Below are 18,306 nucleotides of genomic sequence, written 5' to 3' on the forward strand. Positions count from 1 at the left end.
GTGACCACCAGCCAAGCCGTAGGACTCCTCTCGGCTTTGCCTCTGGCCTCCCAGGGGGCCACATTCTCCATCCCTCTGAAGGCAGGAGTCTGACTGATTGGGGTTTTACTTTTTTTCCTCTTTCCCTCTCCCTCCTTCTCTTTTCTTCCTGTCCCATGTCGCCCTGCAAATGTGAAGTTCTTAAAACTTGAGGACCAGCGCCTTCAGGAACCCCGGCGTTTTAGGAGACGAACCTCTCTGGGGGTGACTCATGCTGGTCTCAGAATGTCTCTCCCGGGTGATCCTGCCCAGGTTGGGCATGGCTCCACAAAGCTCTGCTGATGCCACACTGCTGCGCCCGCACCTGGCCGGGCCCTGGGGCATGTCACTGTCCTTATCAGAATGTGAGTCCGGAAGCTTGAGGGCCTGCGTCCTGTCTGATGTCCTGAGCAGCGTTATGTGTGTGCCTCCCCCCAGCTTGTGACAGACTCTTTGTGAAGAGACTGATGTTCTGGAACTTTCTGTGTATTTCTTCCTAAGGCCAAGTTACAGTCAGACTTTCCAAAGTTGAGGGTTCAGTTTGTATTCACTGATTTTGCTCCCACGGGTCACGTGACTAGGAGAACTCAGTTCTTCTGACATTCCCACCACTAAACCTGGCCCGCCTCTGAGCCCCTGACCATCAAGTCCAGCCGCTAACATCTCGTCTCCACCTGTGCTGCTGAGGACAGAGTCCAGGTGGGGGGTTGGTTTACAGACCAGAGGAAGGCAGCTCCATTCTCCCTCCCAGGCTCCCGGAGATTCTAGGAGGAGGGTCCTTCGGCACAGCTGGGCCCTGCCTGCCTGAGCACCCTGTCCCTGGTTCGCCCCGGGGTCCGCCACGGAAACCTGGGGTCTCAGAGTTGTAAACGATCTCACACCAGTTCCGCAAACCAATTCCACTTGGACACCTGAAAGTGAACTCAAGCAAACAGCGTAAAAGGCTGGGAGGAACCGTAAGAGATTGCGTACATGAACTGGGAGGGAGACTTTCGCATACTCTTATTTGGGTCACTCGTGTGTGCTGAGAAGTTCAATGGCACCGGTGTGTCACTCAGAACTGCCTTTTCCCTCTTCGCCCCGCCCCCAGACTCCACCTCCCCAGCCCCTGCCCAAGGTCACCTTCGTAATCACTGCCAGTTCTGGTGTATTCTTTTAGAGGGATTCTATGTATTTTTTTTTTTTTAAATTAACATGAAAGTACATTCCTCTCACTGTTTCATACTTGCCTTTTCCAAAATGCAACCGATCATTTCTTATTGGGATGTGTAGGTCTGCTTCTTTTTTTAAAAAAAAATATAGATTTGGGGCTGGGGATGTGGCTCAAGCGGTAGCGCGCTCGCCTGGCATGCGTGCGGCCCGGGTTCGATCCTCAGTATCACATACCAACAAAGATGTTGTGTCCACCGAAAAAAACCCTAAAAAATAAATATTAAAAATTCTCTCTCTCTCTCCTCTCTCTTTAAAAAGAAAATATAGATTCATGTTGTGGTTTAGATGTGGTGTCCCCCAGAAGCTCTCGTGTGAGACAATGCAAGACGCTTTTAGGAGAAATGATCGGCCCACAACCTTAACCTAATCAGTGAACTCATCCCTGATGAGATTAACAGTGGGGACTGGAGGCAGGGGGTGTGGCTGGAGGAGGTGGGTCCTTGGGGGCGTGGCCATGGGGTATATATTTTGTGTCTGGAGACGGAGCTCTCTCTGCTTCCTGATCATCATGTGAGCTGGCTCTCGCTACCACAGTCTTTCTCCATAATGTGCAGCCTCACCTCCAGCTGGAGGAATGAAGTCGGCTGCCTATGGACTAAGACCTCTAAAACCGGGAGCCCTCGAATAGACTTTTCCTCCCCTAAAATCATTCTGGTCAGATTCTTTAGTCACAGCAACGAAAAAGCTGACTAAAACTCTTAATGTATTTTAATAGCAAGCTTACAGGAAGACCACAGAGGACAGATGATTTTAAATCTGAATTTGCATGTAGGACATCTCGGAAAAGTACAGTAAATGCATGGAACAACAGAAGAAGCCTCCCATACTATTTAGATGTCATCAATAAGAAGTCTACTTTTTTTTTTTTTTTTTAAATCCAGATTCTGGTATTGCCAATAAAAGTTTGACAAGGTTTTAAAAATTTTATTATAAAAAGTTGAATTTCTGCAACTTTTTCACCATCATTCTTATTGCATGAAAGCTGTACGACCTGCATTTATATTAACACTTGCACACAAAGGAAAACGGAAACTGCCTGGATCTGATTTCTGTCCCCGTTTTCCATGACTGTCCGCCCAGCAATCACACAGTGCTTAGGTACCTTTGGGCCCCAGGGGCAAAAAGACACCGGATGTTCAGAACCACCAATAACAGGAAGAAGAGAAAGATTCATTTTTTAAAAATGCAGTGTTTCCTATCAAGTGGCTTTTTAAAGATGTTCTGCCCCAAGAAAGGTGGTGAGCTGCGTGTGTTTTTGCAAATTGTCACAGTTGGGCACAGATGGTGTATAGGTTGGTGTCCGCAAAAAGGTTGGGATCATAAAGCCTGTCAGCTACTGAAAAACACCAACAGCTGCTTTCTGGAAGCCCAGTTCTGCTTTGAAGTGCCAAGCACCTCTGGACACCAGACAATGGAAAGAAAATGTGCAAATCTGAAGTTTAGCAGATTTCCCACCATGTCTGATTGCACCGAGAGCTAAGGCACCTCTAGTCATGCGGTTGCTTCCCCTGTCCAGCAGAGGGCGCGCGCTTCAGGGTTTTTAAATAAATTCTGGGTGGATTTGCAGGAAGACGGCCTTGCTTGTTCCAGCCACGGATAGAGGGCACTCTTTTACCTGCTTCTCAGTAGTTGCTCAGTGAGCTGGAGGCAGTGCTGGTCTTGGGAGAGACAGGCAGCACAGGGCCAAATCCAGTGACCATAACATGATTTATTTCCTCAGTCTCATTGTTAGCTTCTTTCCAGTTGTTTGCACTAAAATCATGCTTTAATGAATATCTGTGTGCTTTTGTTGTCGCCCTGCAAATGTGAAGTTCTTTGTGTGTGATACTTGTTTTACTGATTTCTTGGAACGTGTTCCTATAAATTTAATTTCCTTCCTTCCTTCCTTCCTTCCTTCCTTCCTTCCTTTCTTCTTTTTCTTTTTGGCACTGGGGATTGAACCCAGGGGCACTTAACCACTGAGCCATATCTTCAACTCTTTTATTTATTTATTTATTTTGAGACAGGGTCTGGCTAAACTGCTTAGGGCCTTGCTAAATTGCCAAGGTTGGCCTTGAACTTGTGATCCTCCTGCCTCAACCTCCTGAGTCACTGGGATTACAGGCATGTGCCACTGCACCCGTCTGATCCTATAAATTCTTAGGAACAAGCAAAACAGTCGATGAGAGCATTATGAATTTTGATAAAAATAGTAAAATAGTAAAAAGCTTCCCACAAATGCTGTAAAATTTGTATACTCACTCAAGTTTCTGCAAGTGCCTATTTTCTCATTACCTTGGCTACACAACATACTGCCACCTATCTCACTCATCAGCTCCTCTCAGCCTGAGAGACGAGTAAACACTGAAGCTGCAGATTTTGTTTAACATGAGCTGTGTATTTAAATGCTACCGGTACCTTCCCCTCTGTGAAGACACCTCTTTTCCCCTCCCTCCCCATTCAGTTTTTTTCCGTTTCTCTTTCTCTTTCTCCCTCCCTCCCTCCTTTTTTCCCCTCTTTCCCTCCCTCCCTCCCTCTCTCCCCCCTTCCCTTCCTCTCTCTCTCTCTTTCTTTCCTTGCCACCCTCCCTCCCTACCACTTCTCTCTCTCTCTCTCTCTCTCTTTCTTTTAATGGGGTAAGTGCTGTACCACTGAAGTAAACCCCCCCAAAATTTAAAATTCTATTTTGAGTCAGGGTGTCACTAAATTGCCCAGACTGGCCACTTGGGATCCTCCTGCCTCAGCCTCCTGAGTCACTGAGATCACAGGCGTGTGCCCAGCGACCAGCTTCATAGCCAAATTAATTACGTTTTCTTTTATGGGTTTTGGACTTCAGTTCCTGATGAGGACACACACACATACACAGGCACACATGTACATACATATTATAAATACAAAATTAATCTTGTCATCTTTACAGTTTTTAAACATTTCATTTTTGACATTAAATTGTTACTTTATCTGGAATGTATTTGCATTACAAATAAGAAAGTCAAAATCAATTGTCTGCATGGTTGCATTATCCTGATAACAATGATTGAAGATTTTTCTTTCTTTCTTTAAATGTCAAAGATGAAATTGAGAGGATTTTTTTTAGCCTAAAAATAATGGAAAAATATTACAAATAGTGGGAAAAACTACAATGTAGAGATCAATGTAAATGTCAAATTTCTGCACATGAAAATGTGCTATATATAAAATTTAAAAATTAAAAAATGTAAGCTTTTTGCCTTTCAAAGTAGGACAAAGGATTATATTTAAACTATAAAGAACTCCAACCAATAAATACATATAGGCAATTGAATATGAAAATAAGTAGGTCTAGAGGAGTCATTGACAAAATACCAAGATTAAAATAGGAAAAAAAGTACTAATAATTGAAGAGCAAACTTTCTTTTGGGCCTATACTACCTGCCAGTACTGTGTTGGAAATGTTAATATTGGGAGAGAGAATTTAATGAGGCAGTCACATTACTGGTAGTAAAGTAAATCTGTACATCTTGGTGAAGAAATTTAGAAACATCCATAAAAAGCTTCCAAGTGGTACTCTTCCTGGATCTACCATTCTGTTTTGGGGAATCTACCTTATAAAAACAACCAGAGATATTAATTTGTAGAATAGGATAAAACACAACAATATTTATTTGTGATACCAAAATATCTCAAAGAACATGATGTCCATCCTTCAACATTCAGGAGCTTTAAAGTCAACTTTAAATCTGAATCCTGGAGCTGGCTTGTATTCACAAAAGAGAGCTGATGGTGTACAATGTTCAGTGACAGTGACATTACATAGGTAATGTCATAAAACTGACCTCAGTGGAAGCATTTGCATCAAGGAAATTGGCAAATGGTATGAAGAGGCAAATAGGGGTCACCTCCCCAGCACCCAGAGAACATTTGCCAGAACATTACCACTTGAAATTACATAAAACCCATAGAATAGACCACCATGGGGGTCTATTATAACTATTATAAAATAATTATATAATTATTATATTAATTATGTAATAATTATTATAAAATAATTATTTTATTAAAAAACCTGCTGAAACTGTATAAACATTATACTTCTAATTATCACTATGTATAGCTAGGTATGTCACTTGTGTTTTTTTTTCACTTTGAAACAAGTATGAAAATAATCTACAAAAGACATAATCAGTTTTGTCTCTAAGAAGTGATATCGAAGAATATCTTTAAATGTCTGTTTTTATTTATTTATTTATTTATGAAATAACTACTTTATTTATTTACTTTTATGTGGTGCTGGGGATCAAACCCAGTGCCTCACGTGTGCTAGGCAAGCGCTCTACCACTGAGCCCCAACTCCAGCCCAGGAAAATATTTTCATTGCTTTAGGTTTTACATTTTTCAACTATAGAATCCCTGGCTTGTGTTAGTTGGATTTCCAGTATTTTGATTTTACCATGGTAAAATTAAAAATTCTGAATTCAGCTTTGGATTTTTTTACCAAGCCTACTGATGCGATATGTAAGTCACAGCTCCCAGTCAACCGCATGATCAGGGGGTAAACCATCCACTTTAAGGTGTGCTGAGCTGCTAAGTGGGGAAGCTTGATAAGTTAGGTGTATTAAGAACCATTTTCAATTTAGGATATTTTAAATTACAATGGACTTATCAGGACACAACCTGGTTGGAACTTGAGAAGCAACAGTATATGTATTTCATAATCAGAAAATAAAATTTAAATAAAGTTCTCTCTTGAGGACACGTGTAGATTGTGCTTTGGTTGAATTGGTGCTAATGGTTATTTAGGAGGTCGCCAGGAATTGGGGAGGATGAAGACAAGGTCATCAAAGAGCTGCAGACCAGGGTTTGCTTTTCCTTGAATGGGTCAATTTTCACACGCGTACCACACTGTTTTAGTTGATGTGGACTTACAACAGGTTTTTGTAGCTGGAAGCATAACAACTGTACTTTACTCTTCTTTTTTGAAAAATTATGTCAGCTATTCTAACTTTTTACAAAAGTAACTCTGTAATTGCTTCTGTCAAATTTGAAAAACTTCTAGGGGCTGTAGCTCAGTGGCAGCGCACTTGCCTAGCATGCGTGAGGCACTGGGTTCAATCCTCAGCAACCACATAGAAATAAGCAAATAAAAATCGAAAAACTTCTGTTGGCTTAATTGTTATTACATTAAATCTTTATTTAATTTGGGTTGAATTGACATCTTTTTCCCATGAGTGTCTTCCCGTTTGGGAACATGTTCCCTCAATATTCTTAAATCTTCTTTTATAGCCCTCAGTAAAGTTTTATATTTTGCTTTCGTATGGATTCTTCCATTATCTTTTTAGAGTCATCCTTAGGGATTTTTTTTATTGTTGTTATTGAAGAAGGAGTCACTTTTTCCCCCTCATGGCTTCAAATCTGTTATAGCTGGTAAAAAAAAAAAATGCTATTGACTTTGGCCCACTAGCTTGTATCTGGCCCCATGACTGAATTTCATTATTTTTTAATAGCTTTCTGATGATTCTCCTGGGCTTTGTTGATGTATCGTACTGTCCGACAGTAACATGATTTCATCTCTTCCCCCACATCTCTCTTATGTGCACGCTGTATAGAGTTGCATTGCGTGAGAATTCAGGAACAATGTGGCCTAACAGACACAGGCCCCCGGATCCTTTTCTTGTTCCAGCTTAAGGACATATCTGTGACACTTCCCCACGGAATGTGAGATGAAGTTTGACATTTTGCTTTTCCTAATTGTAGAAAAATGTTAAAGATTTAGATTAAGGATGAATACCAAATTTTATTAACTGCCCTTGTGACATTCGTTAAGACCGCACACATGCTTTTTATTATGTAGTAGATTAGCTGCTATCAGACAGCTGGCTTTCCAAGTGACTCGACTTGGTCCTGGTGGATGCTGTCACCAACAAATTTGGTCTTTGGGTTTGCTAATGCTTACTTGGTTTTCCACTTGTATTTTGTGTAAGTGGGATGAGTGTGGGTGGGTGTGCATGTGTAAATCCCGAGGGCTTGGAGTCCAGGCCAGTCCTGACATCTGTGGGACCTAAAAAAACGAGGCTATGAAAAATGGCCCTTGGGGCAGAGCACAGACAGAAGCCCACACTCTCTGTGCCTAGGCATCGAAAAGGTGCGAACCAAACTGCTGAACCACTAAATAACATATTTTATCTTGCCTTCTCAAATATACTCATCCAATGACCAAAAAAAAAAAAAAAAAGGATAAAGCTATGACTTTTTATGACTTTTTAGTATAGCTACACTGTAGCAAAATATTTTTTAAAAAATGACTCTAGGGGCTGGGGCTCAATGGAAGTTACCTGGCATGTGCAAGGCACTGGGTTCAATTCTCAGCACAACATATAAATAAATAAAAATGAAGGCGTATCAACAGCTAAAAAGATATTTTTTAAAAAATTGACTTTACTCATTACCATGTGTGTATGTCTGGCTGCTCTCGTGATAGACAATATCTGGTTATATAATAGAATATATTAACATGAAATCCTAAGAACAGTATTTTAATCCTTACATTTCAGCAAAATCTCCTGTCATTGTAATCAATATTAGCACACAATATTTTCTATTGATAGTAATGAGCTAAAGGATTAAAAATAAACTTGTTTTTTTTTTTTGGTGCTAGAAATTGAACCCAAGGGTGCTCTGCAACTGATCCACATCCTCAGCTTTTAAATTAATTAATTAATTAATTAATCAATCATATTTATTTATTTATTTTGAGACAGGGTCTTATTAAACTGCTGAGGCTGGCCTTGGACTTTTGATCTTCCTGCCTGAGCCTCCTGAGCTTCTGGGATTATAGGCATGCATCACCATGCCCAGCTAAAATATAATTGAATGCCAAGTACTACATATAAAATATGAGTATATTTTTATAAAAATGTAAAAGAAGAATTTTCCTATTTTTGAATCATGATCTTTTTCTTCTAATATATTAAAATTATCTTTTACTAGATAAGGTTATACAAATATAATTAATGTGCAATTTTAAGTCAGAATTATTGAAATAAAGCAGAACTTAAATGTAAATTTAATTAGATCTTATTACATATTTTAGGAAATATAAAACCATCTGCAGTTCTAGCAGAGATGCCATGTGTGGCTGTATGGATTGATGTTTAGACAAACTTAGGAGTAATATGAATTCTTAGCATTAAAAACATTCCTCAGCTGTCGTGAGCATCTGGAAATATGCTAATTCACGAGAACCTTCAGAAGCACCTGTTGTAACACAAAAAGAAGCAGAGAGAGGGACAGCCGTACTCCCAGAACACTCCACTGCTCAAGAGCCTCCTGCACTTTTGCTGTCTGAAGCGACTGTTTGGCAAATCTGCGTATTCGTCTTCCCTCTTCCCAAGAACTCTGCCTTTCCCAGGCTCAGTGCAGGGTCTGTCTCCAAAATCAACAGAAACACAACCCACAATCCCTCCCGGCTCCGGCACACACTTATCTTTTGTTCTGATGACGTGGATGAGAGACAAGAGGAGTGTTTCAGTTTCTAGGGGTCCTGAACGGTGTCAGCGGATAAGAATGCGTGTTTAGGGTTGTGTGGCCAACGCTGAGCACCCGACTCTCAGAGACAGAGGTGCCACCGGCTCTTCAATTCATTTGTATGTGCATATGTATATATGTGTGTGTGTGTGTGTGTGTGTTCCTGTAACATACCTTCACATGGATCTACCACCAATGTGTCTATATACACACAGAGAGAGATACACACATTATATATATACTTTCCTACATAGGTATATTTCTCAAGTCTATCCATCTACCATTTATCTATCAAGAGGAACAAAAACAAATGTGGTATGACATCATTAGCTAGTAAATCTAGGAGATAGACGGCTGTTGGTTGTGCAATTCGTTTAACTTTTCTGTGTATTTGATATTTTAAAAATCCTGCTTGCTTCTGTCCTCTTATTGTTTTGATCTCAACCTTGTCTTTAACAGAGCTAATGCTCTTCCAGTCTTTGCAGGGCTTTGGGCATCCCCACAATTGACCTCTTCCCTGTGTAGCTGTTAGGGGATTGGCAGGTTTGGGAGTTTCCTGGGTATGCACATTGGAGGGGAATAGGAAAAAAGAATTGAAAATAAATGCAAGGGGATGGTTATAAAAATTGGACTTGGGCTCTGGACATGGGCTCTGGGGGAGGAGGGAAGTGAAGGCCAAGGGAGGCTGAAAGAGGGGAGACGCTGGTGGAGTGAGTGAGTGATGCTGGGGGTTGGTGGGCTGTGGCCAAGGGCAGGAGACCTAGCTTCTAGGAGCATCACTTGAAGGATGGTCAGTTATTTGTCATGACAGAATCTGGGGATCAGAGGGAGACTGCATCAAGGGCTAACCAAAGGAGTCAGGGCGAATTTCCTGAACATTCCAGAGTCAGCCATTAGCAGCCAAGGGCAGAAACTCATTCCAAACTACCTTGGACAAGGCACTTTGCCTGTCTGAGATTCCGTTTCCTCATCTGTAAAACAAGTCCCACCCTCAGAGGGTTAGTGCTCTTGGATGGAACCACTTGAAATTGTTAACAACCACTTTTGATCTGCAAAAATGTGATTCCTTAGAGTTCAGTCTAATATTTTAACATTTTATTCCTTTTTATTTTAGTTGTAGATGGACCTTTATTTTATTTCTTTATTTCTATGTGGTGCTGGGGATCGAACCCAGTGCACCACACATGGCAGGCAAGCGCTCCACCACTGAGCCACAACCCCGGCCCACATTTTATTCTTTTCAATAAAGGTCACGTATTATATTTCCAATGCAATATAGTTTAATAGTTTGAAGTGCTGGTTTATAATTTCCTAACTTGGGGGTTGTCACATGCTTCCTCAGGCCTTGAGGGCCCCACTGTTCGAACAAAGTGCACGTCTGTCTGCAGAGTACCCCTTACTGCTGGCCCAGGGTCTGCATGACTCGGGTTCAGGGACTGATTTCTTCCAGCCCACATATGGTCATTTCTCTCCGGATATTGGCCAGCCTTGGGGTTGGCTTCCGAAGGCTAGGGCTAGGTGACAAGCTCTGCCAAGGTGCTGGGGAACCCAGGACTCCAAAGGCAGAAGTGGGTACCAGAGCCAACCTGCTGAGCCTGGGCAGACGTCTGGAGAAGGGGCTGAGTGGCTTGGCTGCGTGGTCAGGGCTCCTTGGCACAGGGTTCTGGGTCTGAGCACTTCTGAGTGGGGCTGATTCCCCAGGGTGCTGGAGAGTGCCGTGGACCGTCAGATTACTGTGGGTACAGGATGTTTTGCCCTTGACTTGGAGACTTTTTATTTATTGTTCCACTTCCTGTTGGGTTTCTCTGTCAAGACACAGCATCAAAGAATTTGAAAATGAACTTTGTGTGCACATGAAAGCCTTACGTCACCAGGGCTGGCACTTTCCCATAACCAGTAGGATAAAAATGTCACGCTGCTGGTCCTTGGGAGTCATTTGGCACAAGGACTGCATTGTGGAAGAGCTGAGGGGGATGATGATGAGAAGGCGGGTCTTTGTTTAGAAATCAAGATCCTTTGAGTCACGAATTCAGAAGACAGGAGGGACTTCAGGAACCCACAGTCCAGCTGCCTGCTAACGGGAGGATCCGTGACATTGATTTGAAGTGATTAAAGGCTCTGACTCTCGGTGGTTCCTCTTAAGGAATCTTGGGCAAGGCTGTCCATTTTCTGTCCCCCCAAAGGCAAGACGCTGTGTCGATGACTGTCCTCGGCTCGGGGGCCTCGGGCTTAGCAGGGGGAAGGCGCTCCACAGGGACATTGTGGAAGGGTCTCCATCCATTGTCAATAGCAATGTCCTGGCGAAAAAGACCAGGACTTTCCCAGTGAGGGCTGGTGACAGCACACAGATCAAGAGCACCTGGCCAGGCAGGCCGTGGGACACGCCTTCAAAGAGAGGGACAATGGGAGGAATGCCTCTGGGGAGCTGAAGGCAGGTTGGGAAGGGCAGAGACCAACAGGGAGCAGGGATGCTTCCACGGGGGAGGGGGAGGCGTTGGCTAGTGACAGGGTGCGTGTCCTGCTGCTGCCGGGAGGCTTCCTGGTGTGGTTCAGGTCTGCAGAAGGCAGGCACAGTGATCAGGGAGGCAGACATCTGGGATTCGCGTCAACCCCCAGTGAAACTTGGATTGAACTCGAGGTCTTCCTGATTCTTATGCTCCTCCTGCCACCCCATGGACAGCTGCTCCCTGGTGGGCCCTGCAGGATGGGGGCTTCGCCCCCACCCTCTCCAGGGTCCTGGATGTATCATTGCCATTCCCCAAAGTGATATTCACTGATAGCAGGTTAGGGGAATAGGAAATTCTCCATCTGCAGTGTTAACGATGGTTCTCGGCTTTCTTAGGGCAAAGGCAGCTTCTAAGGTAAGAGGCTGGAGAGTCCCCTTGCCTTTCTGGGGGAACTGGGTGTTTACTCAGAAAACAAAGCCACACTTCTCTGCCAAGATGGAATGGGAGCTGACCTTCTAAGAGACACCAAGCCCAGGTCTTAAGCTTTTCTATGGGAAGATCACCAAAATAAACTTAGGGCTTTCAAAGGGACTATTCATCTTATGCTTGAGAAATACAAGAAACTCAATGCAGCAGGAAATTATGGTCCATCGCCTTGAACCTTCTAGGTATGAGATTTCTGAGGCATCTAGGGCGACAGTACTTGGTTGTTGTTCCCATCCTTATTTCAGGTTGGCTTTTGAGTAGGTAAAGTCTTCCCCTAATCCTCTCCCAGGCGCCTAAGTCCCTTTCCCAAGGCAAACACTTAGGAGTACCTATTCATACACAAAGGGAAGCCCATATCCCCACTGGTCTGCGTCCTTGGTGTACAATGGTGATCTTTCCGTGTCACTTCACGGAGGACCACAGAGTTTATTAATTCTTCTTGTCTGCGTCCTATCCATTGTGTGCACCGGACATCATTCATATAAACCGTTGGCCACTGGGCAGAGGCGCACAGAGGTGAACATCTGGCTCCAACTGCCTCCACTCAAAGGTGATGTGCTTCTGTCACGTTGGTTGATTGAAGCAAATCCCAAGGTCAGGAGGAGAGAGCAATGAGAATACCTGTGAACAGCAGCAGTGATCACTCACAAAACTTACAGAGTCAATGTTTTCTTTCCAGATGATAACTGCCGTCTCAGCCCTACGTAATGACCGACCCACTTTTCTCCACTGATTTGAAGTGTCTTTTATATTCTCACTCTATTACCTATTTGGACAATTTACATGTTCCCTGTTCTGTTTTATGGATCAGTCTTTCTACTCACGGAGGGCACAGTTTTAATCACAGTCATGAACTGCACGCCATTTTGATGGCCAGCTGTCCACACGACAGTGGTCCTACAATACACCACCTTGTGAAGCTGCAGCATCTCGGCTTGGGTCTGTCACTCTGATGTTCGCACGTTGGTGACATCACCTCATGATGCATTTCTTAAAATGTATCTCTGTTGTTAAGCTATACATGTTTTATGGTTAATAGATCGTAATTTTACTGTTAAGGGTTTTAGAATATGCTTTAGTATTTTGTAGAGCTAGTCCTCCCTCCAAAGACTTTTTCCCCCCAGAATTTTACTGACTTTTTAATGACTTATTTTTCATAGGAATTTATTTATTTGTTTGTTTGTTTACTTATTTATTTATTTATGGCACTGGGGATTGAACCCCGGGACACTTGAGCACTGAAGTACATCAGTACCCCTATTCTATTATTTTGAGCCAGCGTCTTGCTACGTTGCTGAGGCTGGCCTTGAACTTGGACCCTCCTGCCTCAGGCTCCCGAGTCGGGGGTTACAGGGGTGGGCCACCAGGCCCGGCTTCACAGGACTCTTAGAACCAGCCTGTCCTCAGTGCGTGCTGCGTGCTCCTACCCAAGGCTTCCAAGGGCCTTCTGATTGCCCACGGCTTTAGACGAACACCCTCACTGAGCAGGAGAGGAGGATCGTGGCAAGGGAACCCCCCACGGCCAGGCTGAGACCAGAACAGGCGTCCAGGACACCCCCAGCCTGGGAGCAGCAGCCGGGACCCCCTGAGGCTGCCTGTGACTGCACCCAGTGCTTTAGTGCCCTGATCCACAAGGAGGGGGTACGAAACCCGCCGGGCAACTTGCCCAACATCACACAGCTTAGAGGGCAGCATTCAGGGGACAACCGTGAGACACCCCAGCCAGCTTCCCACCCCCATCACCTAGGGGCCTGGGGATACTCAGGGCCATTTCTCCTTCCCATAGAAATAAGAAGTTACATCATGTGACCTGAGGAATTGTGCAACGTTTGAACATTCTCAGCACTGCAATCCACCCCTTCTCACTCGAGATCCTAAATAGACAGGGATCAGAACAACCAACCTGGAGCAGGGTGGGGACGCCAAGGGCCACAAGCTGGTCCCTCGGAGAAGCAGGGGTTGTCCCCCGCTAGCCAGGGCGGTGGGTGAAGAGCCAGAAAACTGTGAGCCACTGAGGACGTGTAGCTTGTGCCCACTTCTGGGCTCACGTGAAGAGTGTGGCAGTGAACCTGGGCAGAGACCTCTCTGGGATCCTGCTTCCAATTCTTTTGTACCCAGAAGTGGGATTGCGGGATCAGACGGTGGGTCCGTGTGTGACGTTGTGAGGACTCACCATCCCTGCCACAGCTGTTACCCCATCTTACACTGCTACCAGCAGCGCACACCAAGTGCTCTGGTTTCTCCACAAACTCACCGACTCTTATTTATTGATAATAGCCATCCCAACAGACAGGAGGTGCTACCTCATGGGGTTTGTTTGTTTGTTTTGGGGTACTGAGGTTTGAACCCAGGGATGCTCTACCACTGAGCTACATCCCAGCCCTTTGAATTTTTTTTTTTTTTTTTTTGAGACAGGGTCTTGCTAAGTTGCTGAGGCTGACCTTGAACTTGTGATCCTCCAGCCTCAGCCTCCCGAATTGCTGGGGTTACAGGTGTGCACCACTGAGCTGGCTTTGCTGTGAGGTTTTCATTTGCATTTCCTGGTGACAGGGGTGTTGAGCATCTTTCCATTTGCCCATTGTCTTTTGTATGTCTTTTTGGAGAGGAGTCCTTTCCCCAATTTTCCCCCACATTTTTATTGGTGCATTATAGTTGTACTTAAGATGGGACCTGTTGTTACGTATTCATACATGTACATAGTGTAGTGATGTGACTCGGCCAATATCACTCCCCAGCGTTTCCCCCTCCTTAACTCCTCCCACTCCTTGGTCCCTTTCCTCTGATCATCTCCCTTTGATCTTCATGAGCTCCACTCCCCCTTTCTTTTCCTTTTTCCTCTCTAGCTTCAGCATATGAGAGTGAACACATGACCCTTGACCTTCTGAGTTTGACTCACTTCTTTTAATACAATGGTCTCTAGTTCCACTCATGTTCCTGCAAAAGACATAATTTAATTTTTCTTTGTGGCTGAATAAAACTCCATCATGTGTATAGACCATATTTTCTTGATCCATTCATCCATGGATGGACACCTAGGCTGGTTCCGGAGTTTGGCTGTTGTGAATCATGCTGCTATAAACCTGTGTATGTGTGTATCACTGTAGCATGTTGATTTAATTCTTCAGGATAAACACTGAGGAGTCTTTTAAGGAAGCTCCATACTGATTTCCACAGTGGTTGCTCTAATTTACAGCCCCACTAACAGTGTAAGAGTGTTCCCTCCACGTCCTCTCCAGCACCTGTTACTGTTTGTTTTCTTGACGACTGCCATTCTGACTCGAGTGAGATGAAATCTCGGTGTAGTTTTGCGTTTCCCTAATTGCTAATGATGTTGAACATTTTTTTCATAGATTTGTCAGCCATTTGTGTTTCTTCTTTTGAGGAGTATCTGTTTAATTTGTTTGCCCATCTATTAATGGGATTGATTTCTTGGTGTAAAGTGTTTTGAGCTCTTTATCTATTTCAGATATTAATCCTCTGTCAGAGGATTAATATCTGAAATAGATAGCAACGATTTTCCCCACTCTGTAGCTCTGTCTTCACATCCTTAGCTCTTGCCCTTGCTCTGAAGAAGCCTTTAATTTGATGCCATCCCATTTACTAACTCTTGGCATTATTTCCTGAGCTTCAGGGGTCCTATTAAGAAAGCCATGGCCTGTTCCTATGTGCTGGAGTGTTCTTGTAGGATTTGCACAGTTTCTGTTCTAATTCCTAGGTCTCTGATCCTCTTTTAGTTCATTTTTGTGCAGGGTGAGTGATGAGGCTCTAGTTCCCCACTCTTTGATTGGTGGGAGATCCTTATGTATTATTCACATTAAGTCCTTGTCAGATATACAGTTTGTAAATGTTTTCTCCCATTCCAGAGGTGGCCTACTCACCATGTACATACAATAACATATCATTCAGCTTTAAAAAAATAGGAAATCCTGAAATGTGTGACAACATGCATGACCACGGAGGACATTTTGCTAAATGTCCCTATTAGACCACTTTCCAGTCACAGAGGGACAACTACCATGTGATGCCACTTACGTGAGGTTTCCACTACAGTCAAACCCATAGACACAGAGAGTAGAAGGGCGACTGCTGGGTTGGGGGAGGGGAAATGGGGAGCAGCCAATCAATGGACATAAAGTCTCAATTATCCAAGATGAACACGTTCTAGAGATCCGCGGTACAACCTTGTGCCTGCAGCTAATACGACTGTGCTGTGCCCTGAATAAAGGGTAGATCTCGTGCTAAAATTTCTTGTTTATAATAAAGGGAGAAAAGAGGAATTCAGAGGCCCAGCTGACTTGCCAATGCACTTCCTTCTGAGCAGCCTGGGAGCTTTCCATGTGTGGGCTCAGCCAGCCCTGGGTCCAGTAGGCAGAGCCCCACTTGCGACGGGCACAGCCAGCTGGTTTTAAGGGCCACACCTTCTGGGCTCTCCTAATGAGCAGTGGGGCATCTGGGGCTCGTGCTGCTGACCATATTAGACCAGTTTCCTTAGTCGCCCTCCCCAGGAGCAGGGCAGTCAGGGGACGCCAAGGCTGGCTTGGTGAGATCTTGTCCGGCAGGCCCCCGTGGCCCAGGCCACCCCTCTGACTCCGTCTTCAGGGAGACCTGTAGACCCGTGAAGTGACAGCACTGTAGGGGCAGAAGGCCAGCTCCAAGCTCTCTGGAAACAATTTTTCCTGCTTTGCTTTGGGAGTCTGTAAAGTTTTCTGTCCTGTCTCCCGGTTGCCTCCCTCTGCCAGCCACGTCCAGGGCTCTGCTGTCCCTCTCCCCAGCATGCTCCACGTGTGCATGCATGTGAGGGTGGGATTCTTCTCCCCTGCTCCCTTCTGTGCTCTTGGGACCGCCCAGGTCTGCTGTGGGTTCCAGCCAGACCTGATCGCCCGCAGATCCAGAGTTGGCTCAGATGCGGTTCCGTCTGTTGTAGGAGCCAGAGGTGGACCCTTGCCGACATGCACAGGACAGGGGGCTCAGGGTGCAGAAGAGGCTTGGGGGGTGCTATGGGATCTGGAGGGAGGCAGACTTCACCTCTGTTTGGGAGACTCTGTCCCTGAGTTTCCTCGGCTGACAAATGCGAGGAGCCCTAGTTGAGGCAGGGTTCCCAGGGCGGGGGAATACCCCTCAAGTTCTGAAACAGTGCCTGGCCTCCATTTACCAAGGGGGGGACAGAGGCTCAGAGTGACCAGGCCACTTAGAGTCACACAGCTGGTGGCTGGCATCCAGTCATCTCCTAGCTCCCCTGGCCCCCACAGTCTTTCCAAAGTGCCACTGGCTTCTCCTTGTCCTTCCTGGGTTGAATCTGCTCCATCCTGGTGCGATTGTCTCACCTCTGGCCAGCACAGTCCTTCCCCCTCTGCCGTGAGCTCCTTGAGTTCTGGCTAGCTAGACAGGATGGTCTGTCCCATGTCACCTGTGCTTGTTGGTCCTAGAGGTATATTGGCCTTTGAGCTTCCTCGTTGCAGGACTCTGGGGCCATGACAGCTGGAGGGCCCCTCCTGGCCTAGGTATTGTGAGATGTCTGAACCACATCATCTCTCAGAGTGTGGGTCTGGGCCAGGAGCCTGGCCAAACTGGAGGGACAACGCAGTATGAGTCCCTTCAGTGGAGATGGGCAGAGGTAGGGTGCACCGAGCTTCAGTCCTCGCAGAGACCCGGTGGTGACCCTTTTCCTAATCAAGGTCACAGGCCCAGGGATTGCACGTTTTGGGGGCCACTGTCCAACCACTCAGGTGGTGACAGGAGTGTGCCCTCCTCTGGCACTGACCTGTTGTGAGGAAAGCTCTAAACACTTCACCTTCATTGACTCCTTCCACCTCCACACCCTGTGGGGCAGGTGCTAACATCACCCCCGTGCATGATGAGGGTGCTTCCCGACCATGTATACAGAGATGGAGGAGTGAAACGTGCTACAAAGTACAGACCAAGCAGGGAGATGAACTCGCTCCTAACTAGTAGGTGGCCATGCCCCTGGGCGAGGTGGGTCACTGGCGGGCATGGAGATGTCACCAGCTCTTCTACTATTAGGGACTTGTTGCCTCTGGGTGTTACACATAATGGGCCTGAAGACAGGTGTTCTGGTAGGACCAACGGGTGCAGGCTGGACTTCTTGCTGGACTCTTCTCTGAAAGACTGAATTGTCCAGGGGTGTTGGGGTCCAAGATGGCAGCCCCTGGGCTCTGACCATTCCTCCAAACATGCTATGTTGGCCTGATCTTATAATTTCTTTCCTCTTAAAATATAAAATCAGCTCCACTCTTCACCATATGCCCCAAAACCCTACCCTAAAGCAGCCGCTTAGATCAGGGTATCAGGGCCCTCCTCACTGGGGTGTTGGGTGCCAAATGATTTTGTCTTCTCCATGGGCTCTCTGGCAGGGTGGGTTCCTACCTCCATTCTCACCCCCATCATTTCAGTTCTGTGAGCACATGCCGAGTGCCTGGCATACAGCAGGCACTTCAATGAAGGTTGAGTGGGCCAGCATTCCAAGGTCAGGGTCAGTGATTGGTCTTCGGGTCAGTGGCCAGGCACACCTCCACACAGACAAGCCCTCGTACCTGGGACAGGGTGGGGAAGGCTCTGACACAGTTGTCTAAGCGCCTCTCACCCAGCCAGGGAGGTAACTAATCACGTGCGAGAATGGCTTCCCACAGGCACTCAGCTGATG

Source organism: Marmota monax, unplaced genomic scaffold (assembly GCF_021218885.2).
Source record: "Marmota monax isolate L192 unplaced genomic scaffold, Marmota_monax_Labrador192_F-V1.1 WCK01_AAM20220418_F8-fsc00017, whole genome shotgun sequence".
Lineage (NCBI taxonomy): Eukaryota > Metazoa > Chordata > Mammalia > Rodentia > Sciuridae > Marmota > Marmota monax.